This window comes from Bos indicus, chromosome 7 (genome assembly GCF_029378745.1).
Source record: "Bos indicus isolate NIAB-ARS_2022 breed Sahiwal x Tharparkar chromosome 7, NIAB-ARS_B.indTharparkar_mat_pri_1.0, whole genome shotgun sequence".
NCBI classification, from domain to species: Eukaryota; Metazoa; Chordata; class Mammalia; order Artiodactyla; family Bovidae; genus Bos; species Bos indicus.
In genome coordinates this window covers 78,617,771-78,625,924 of record NC_091766.1, presented here as the reverse complement: position 1 = coordinate 78,625,924, position 8,154 = coordinate 78,617,771, and the positions used below count along the sequence as shown (strand labels likewise).

Here is an 8,154-nt window from a genome sequence, read left to right as displayed (position 1 = left end):
GTATCTCACTTCCCCTATCAATGGGGGGAGAAGGGGACAGATTTTAATCAAATTTCACCAATCAGATACCAGTCATACCCTATACTAGTTTCTTACCTAGATTTCTGAACTTCTCTAGCTCCTATCCTTCTCTTCAGCCATTCATTTGATTTTGTGATATAGCCAATATGATTTTAATTTATCCTTTTGTTTTTCTACCTTCGTTACTCAGTATTAGTTGCTGTTGCATGCAACCAATGGTTTATGATTCATGAAGTATATACCCCTACCCCCGATGCCTCCTGCAACTTGCCATTCTGCAAAACTGAACACAGGATATGTGTTCTCTCCTGCCTCCATAAATAGCAAAACTACCCAGGATTTCACTTTTAAAACATTCTCACATTTGCTTATATTAATATTCTTTTAAGGCCAATGAAAGTGATTTACCTATATGTTTTATTTTTCACTTTCCTGCCAACTAAAAAAACTTTTTAAAAAAATATTAACCTCATTGATTTTGAAACATTAATCTCTTCTCAGCTCTCGGACAGAACCTTGCTGTATGCAAACAGGTTTGTTTCTATACCTGGTCATCAGTAGCAATATTTCTCCAAGGTTTAAATCATCCAGATAGCATGTTAAATTATAGTGCCTCTCTTTCTTCTCTGACAGATTCCACCCTTTTGAGTCTCTGCCTTCTTTCTTAGCTACAGTAAATGGATCTTTTAAAGCATCCAGGTGCAAATGAATTAATGGTCTTCTATTGTGAGAATGATGGAAGCCCTCCCCCTCCTCCTCCACATTGAGGTCCCTTCCCCTTCTGAGAAACCCACATATCAATTAAACTCACCTGCTAATTAAAAGCTTGTTTGGAAAAATCCTTGCTAGTTAGATGCAAAAGAAAAGTGTAAAGGTGTCTAAAAATAGAGGCTTTGAATGTCAATTACTTCCTTCCTCTTCAGTTCCTGGTTCCTCAGGTTGAATTAAACACTGGTGAAAAACTAGGAGAGGGAAAAAGAAAGAAAAAAGAGTGAATTTTTTTTTCAACATATTCCCCAGGAGTATATAATTTGTTTAGTAACTTTAGTTCTTTGTCAGCAATATCAAAATGTACAGTTTTTATTCATGAGACAAAAACACTCTCATTCCTTCTCATACAACCACACAAGATGTCTTGTACAAAGAAGTAGAAACCTCAGTTCTCACATGTTGACTGTCATCAGTCAAGCCAGAGCTTTTATGAGCCAGAACATCAGAGGAACAAAAGTGAGTGTGGAAATGATTCTTGGTTCAGTCCCTTAATGACTCCTGCCCTTCGATCTTCAACCACCACTCTTTCCAATCTGCTTTTCCTGAGAAATGGGTCCTAAGAGCAGATTTATACCAATAGTAGATTGTCTTCTTTCTTTTCTACCCCAGACTTTAAAAAGCTGTATTGCTCTGAAGTAACGTAAGTATTGTACTATACAAAATAAAGAAAATTCTAAATATAGAACTTGGGAGACTAGGAAAGCCATAGGTATGAACAAAGACCTCAGTTTCATGTACCAAACAATGAGGGCAAATTATCATCTGCCTTAGAAAATGATGGCTAATTATTTATCCATTTATACATTCACTAGATTTTTTTTGCTATAGTAGGTCCATTCTTCAATAGTCATTGAGTCAGGATGTGGCATCAGAATTGTGATTACAATCAAGTCCCAGCCCTTGGAGAGTTTATAGTCTAGAAAAGAAACTTAGAGTAATAGAAATTACAATAGCATGTGACAAAGTTGGTAATCAGACAAACATAAACTGCTAATCCAGATATGGACAGTTAAACAAAGGCTTTTAGAAATGGCTACAGTTAAGCTAAGACCAAAAGGTTGAAATTAAGTCCATGAGAGGGAGGAGAAGAGAGAAAAAGCTATTCCAATCTTGTTGAATGGGTACCATGCAAGAGAACATGACACTTTGGGGGAACTGTCCATGGTTCTTTGGACCTGGAACATAAAGAGAGAAGGGAAAATCCAAAGGAAGACCAAAATGACATGGTATTTTAAACTGCCTTTTCAATAATCATAAATTAGTGCACTTTTAAAATAATAGGACATGTAAATGGAAAACAGGAAAGAACAAAGAATCTCTATTTCATGACTTCCTTTATGATATGCAAAGGCAAAACTGGGCACGTTTAGGTGGCTATGAAAAACACTGTTTACCAAAAATTGGAGACTTTAACTGATTTCACATTCCATCATTTAAATAGATATATGCTATAGATTTAAGTTCACAGGATTAAGGTAGACTGCATGTCACAGATTGAGGATAGGACAGTGACTAATGTAGCAAAGACCTGTAAAAACATAAACCCTTCTCAGAAAAAAATGATTTTCCAGTATGTTTACGTTCAAAAATAGAATATGGTTTTGAGAACAAAGAGAAGAAATTCATAGAACGAAACACTGTGTATCAATGAGATGAAAGCTAATCTTTAATTCAGTTCAGCTAAGAATTATTGAGCACCTACTACATGTCAAGCATTTTAATGGGTTCAAGGGCAATCAAAATTGATAAATTTAATACAGTTGGGTCCCAAAGCTGAAAGACCAATAGTAAAAATCTGCTTATTAAAAAGAACCCTCAGCAAGCACTCAATGTCATAATATGTTCCCTCTATTCTATCACCTAGAATATAAGGCAAGAAACTTGTTTTAATTGAAACATAGTTACAAAATTGTGTTAATTTCTGCTGCAGTAAAGAGATTCACTTATATATACATATATATTTATATTCTTTTTAATATCTATCCCATTATGGCTTATCACAGGGTATGGAATATAGTTTCCTATGTTATACAGTAGGACCTCATTCTTTGTCCATCCTACATATAACAGTTCGCATTTGCTAACCTTAAACTCCGGCTCCATCCCTCCCCTGTCTCCCTTCCTCCTTAGCAACCACAAGTCTGTTCTCTATGTCTGTGAGTCTGAAGAAACTTTTCTTATTCACAGCTGTATCCCCAGTGCCTAAATAGTGCATGGCACACTGATTAAGTTAAATATGTAAAGCGTGTCTTGCTGAGTGGCCTCTAGATCTAGAGGCTTAAACTCCAGTTTCAATGTAACAAAAAGGCTCAAGACCTTCAATCTTTTCCCATATCTTCTTGTTGTTTGAGGCAAAAAAAAAAGGTCTTCCTAGCTGTGAAATTCAAAGTTCTTAAAGTAAGTCCTATAGCCAGCCCCAAATTAATCCTCCAAGTTGCAAATCACCCTCCAGCGGTTTCTTACTGCACTGAAAATAAAACTGCAACATTTACCAAGGCCTATTGTCCCCCAGCGATACCTTCTCCTTCATCCCAACATTCCTCTGACATTTTCTACACTCTAGGCACACGGACTTTCCATTCCTCAGGCACATCACACATTTTCATTTTGTGGCCTTTGCCCTCTTCTCTCCGCCTGGAATCTTCCCCAAGAACTTTGCATGCTTCACTCTTATCATAAAGGTCTCAGATTGAATGTCACATCTTCAGTGAAGCCTTCTCAGACCATTCTTTTAAAATGGCCACATTCACCCATCAGTATTATTCCATGATAGCATCCTGCTTTGTATTCTTCATAGCAGTTCTTATTATCTGACATTTTCCTTTTGCCTGTGTCTCTTCCCACCCTCTACAACTAGACCGTTAGCTCCATAAAGAAAATGAAATGATATTCTTTATCATGAAAGCAGTGTCTTGTACACAGCAAGTACTTTATAAATATTTGTTTATTGCATAAATGAATAAATTATCCAATCATAAGCAGACCTTCATTAAAGTTGAGAGAAACTATGGACATTGCTATCTGTAATAGAAAATTCAGGGTGATAGCCATAATAATACAACTAATCCATTTTTTTAGTGGTATAGAACTAAATTATAAGTCTAAAGTTGAGATTAATGGACTTGGAGGGCATTATGCTAAGTGAAATAAGTCAGACAGCAAAAGACAAATTACTGTATGATATAGTATATGTAGAATCTAAAAAACACAACAAACTAGTAAACAAAATAAGATGAAGACTCACAGATATAGAGAACAAACCACTGGTTATCAACAGGGAGAGGGGAAGGTGGAGGGGTGGTATAGGTATAGGAAAAGAAGGGTTATTATGGGATTATATGAAATCATGTATGTGAAAATTTAAAAATGAAGTGACTTATTGTAAAAAGTATAAAATTAACCTTCAAATTCAAATATTTTTCATTGACTTTTAAAATTTAGGTATTTGAAAATAGCATTTTTTGTTGTAATTTTCCTTTGTTGATATTTTATTTAATTTCTAAAGGAACCACTTGCCTGCTCCACGTATCAGCTTTTATATTTGCCCATATTTCTTGGTGATTCCCCAGTGCTTCTTTTGTGCAATAGTAAAATCAGGCTTCATTTTGGTTTTTGTTTTATATGCAGAGTCTGTAATTCGAAAATTTCTGGAGTATTTGCACAGTGCCCTCTCATATCTCAAGTCTCCCTGAGAAGTTTCCTAACATGTTTTATGCCTCTATCAGGAATTTAATTAATTGTTGCTGATGTCATCATTCTCTTTATTTAGCAAATCTTAGGTTCATCTTGGTCGCATTCCTCTGTGTTCACTTACATTTGGAGGAGAATGACTACCCTACACCCTCAGAGAGCAATCAGAGAGGCAGGTTTAGATATAAAACTTGATACAATTTTGTTTTCATCTTATCTCCTATCCTTTTCATTCATCTGGTATAGTCCTAAAATGCCCAAATCAGGATGTGTGTGAAGTTAACAACAGAATGCAAAACTTCTTTTATCCTTCACGAGGTTAATCCTTTATTCTCTTTGAAAAACAGAATTCACCTTTTTTTCCTCCTAGAGAGTAAGAAAAATTCTGTTTTTGCAGAAATCTGTAATGTTTTCTTATCCTTGAAGTCTACATATGGAAAACCAACCAGATCAGGATTTTTTTTTTCCTTTTTGTTATTTGTATGTTATGCAATATTCGAAAAACCACAATTAGCTGGAGTTCCATAGAACTGAATTACTTACTAACTAGTCTGGTTAATTAGAGTGCTATTTAATTTTTGTAACTCAGCCTGAGCCTGAATAGTGCAAAATCCATTACCTGTATCTTACAGTCATCCGTTTGCCACAAGTCTCAGACCTTTTTAATAATGAGCCTCTCTGACCGGTAATCACCTTTGGGCCTCCTGTTCCTTCTCTTTACAAATTAAAAAGGAGCCTGTAAAAACATCCTGGTGCAGAGTGCATAGGCAATATAGTGAGGTTGCAAGAATAGAAAACTACCAGCATTTCTGAATACTGATGACTGAAAAATGTAGTGACGCAATCTCCAACCATCTTTCACTATTTGTGTATTTGGTGCGGGGAGGGTGGTAGGGGGTGGGATGAAGAAGAGGCACATTGAACTTAGAGAGGGAGAGTAACGGGATGAGATGGAGAAGTAGAATGAGTCAGGTCTTGTATAGTATGTATTTATGAGAGAGAGGAGGCTGTTATATTTAGATTGAACTTTTAAAAGATCATAAGTATATAGTGAATTAGAGGTATGGATATTAAAGTGATACCAAGAGTGAGCTGGCTTGCTATAATCCAAGCAAGAAAGAATAGTGAACTGGATACAAGATGACAGTATTAAAATATTCACTGATTTAAATATTATTTATTAAACAGCTACCATGTTAGGTCTCGTTTAGATGTGGGGGGAAGTTTTGAACACAAGTGATCATATTCTTTCTCTAATAAAGCTTACTTTTCAATTGGAGGAAACTGAGAAGTAAAAATGAATAAATAAATGATAGATAAAGCTGGTTACTGTAGGATGATGTAACTCAGGGAGAGGTGGAGGAGACTTCAGACTGGGAGATTAGGAAAAATGTGCATTATGGACAGAGGACACCAAACCAAAGCACTGGCCCACAGGAGAAGCACTGACAAAGTATGCTAAGCAGGGACAAAGTTGATAAATTCAAGGCAAAGCATGAAAGTTGGCATGATGAACGGAGAATTAAAGTTGATAAAAGAGAAATAGGACTTGTGCAGTTGGGTAAGAGTTTGGATGTTAAGTAAAGACTTCTACGAAAGGAAATAACATGGTTGAAATTAGGTTTTTAAGAGACCACTCTGGCTCCTATGTAGGTTGTGGATTCTAGAAGTCAAAGAAATGAAGGTAGATCATTTCATAAATTTTTTATTCAGGCACAAATGGCAAAGATGAAAGCAACAGGGATGGAGAACAGAGGCAGAGTTTGGGAGATTTTGGAGGTAACATTGACAGCCTTACCGATGAATTGATCATGGAGGTTGGAAGAAGTGAAGTGAAGTGAAGTTGCTCAGTCGTGTCCGACTCTTTGCAACCCCATGGACTGTAGCCTACCAGGCTTCTAAGTCCATGGGATTTTCCAGGCAAGAGTACTGGAGTGGGTTGCCATTTCCTTCTCCAGTGGATCTTCCCGACCCAGGCGCGGAGGTTGGAAGAAAGAAACAAATCAAGAAAAAAGTCTATATCTTGAAATCTGGAAATTAGATAGATGTACTGAGATGGCACATTTGTGAGATGACACAACTTAGGGAAGAGCAGTATTAGAGAGGTAAATATGGCTAAGCTGTCAATGTTGGCATGCAGATGATAAATATATTAGATTCAAAGTTAGGGTCAGGAGTCTATAGAGTTGGGGCTAAGTTCACAAAGGAGATACAAATACAACACTCATTAGGAAATAGGTGGTGTTTTACTGCATAAAAGTAGATGCATGTGTAGATGGAAAATGCTGAGGTTTGGAGTGTTCTGTGGGCAAGCAGAGCAGAAGACATCTGGAAGAGTAGGGAACAGAACCCAAGGGGTTGGAGGAAAACCAGAGTGTGTCATGACAGCCAAGAGCAGGAAGAAGTTCAAGAAGCACAGAGGGGTCCACTGTGAGAAATTCTGCTGAGTTCAAATAACAAAAGGGGGAGAAAAGGGGATGAATTCCAAGACAGGACTAGTGATGGATTGGATGTAGTCCATAGATCAAGGGTGTTTCCTAGCCCTTCATCATCCATCTCTCTTTTACTTCTCTGCCTCCCTTTTACATCATCCAGCCTCCCTTTTACTTCTCTGCCTCCCTCCCACTTTTGGTTCATCATCTCACAAAAACAGTCAACAAAAAGGTACACATTTCTAATTTGCTATTCTTTTGGGATTGCTAATTTTTCTCTTATATTGCCTCCTTTACACAATATTGCAGATAAAATGCAGGTTAGGTTCATCTTTCAAAAATCTCCAGCAGCCTTCCTTTGTCTGGGATTAAATTAAAAATTCTACCTTGCAAATTCAACTTTAATGCATCTGATCCACCCAATGGTCTCTGATTGCACCTGCAGAATTATTCCTTCTTCTGCTGTTTCCATAGTATTTTGTTTGTAACAATATACAGAACTTTAAAAATTTAGCCATGGGGTATTTATATTTCAGGTTCTCCTATTACACTGAAATATCTTAATAAGAATCACTAACAATTTGAATTGAAGCAACAACCACAGTAGCAGGAGCACAGGGCTGAAAGTCATCACTGAGTTTGGTATGGGTCAAGTATAACACTTAGCACTTTAAATAGGTCTCTTTATTTAATATTTCTTGAATCTTTGGGAAAAGTACCAGTATTATTTTAACTTTACAGATGAAGAACATGAGAAAAAGAAAGACAAGTCACATGTCTGAGGTCAAATGACTATACAGTATGGAGCACATGCAAACAGAGCAAGATTTGAAGTTTATCTCTTCCTCAAGTTTATGAGGTCTTCCCAGTGGTAAAGCATAGAAACAACTACTGGACTCATTTCAGAAAGACAAGAGTAAGTATCAACTTCATTATTATAATTTCTGGTTAAGAGCTTCTTTGGCTTTCAAATCAATCAAAAGTTACAGCTCTAGTCTGCTTTCTAGAGAGTATGTATGTTGTGGCACAGGGTTTCAATCTGCCATGGTCCACATGCACCTGTAATTGAAATCTTGTTAAGAGGATACGTTAATTTAATTAAGATCTGCTTAAGAGGATAGTTAATTTAATTACCATGATCCAACCTACATGCCCCCCCAGGACATGGTGAATGAGACTAAAGTTGGCAGCCTGAAAATGGGGAACAAAATAAAGCCAACCACAAGATCACTGGGCCACA

At 36.7% G+C, this 8,154-nt stretch overlaps 1 long non-coding RNA gene across 1 annotated transcript in view; it reads right to left on the bottom strand.

The window, feature by feature from the left end:
* Positions 1-838: 838 nt before the first annotated feature.
* LOC139184220 (uncharacterized) overlaps positions 839-8,154 on the bottom strand; it is a 1,143,978-nt gene continuing 1,136,662 nt past the window's right edge. The window contains exon 6 of the long non-coding RNA XR_011567787.1: positions 839-983. This is a non-coding gene — a long non-coding RNA (uncharacterized lncRNA). The remainder of the gene's footprint in view (positions 984-8,154) is intronic.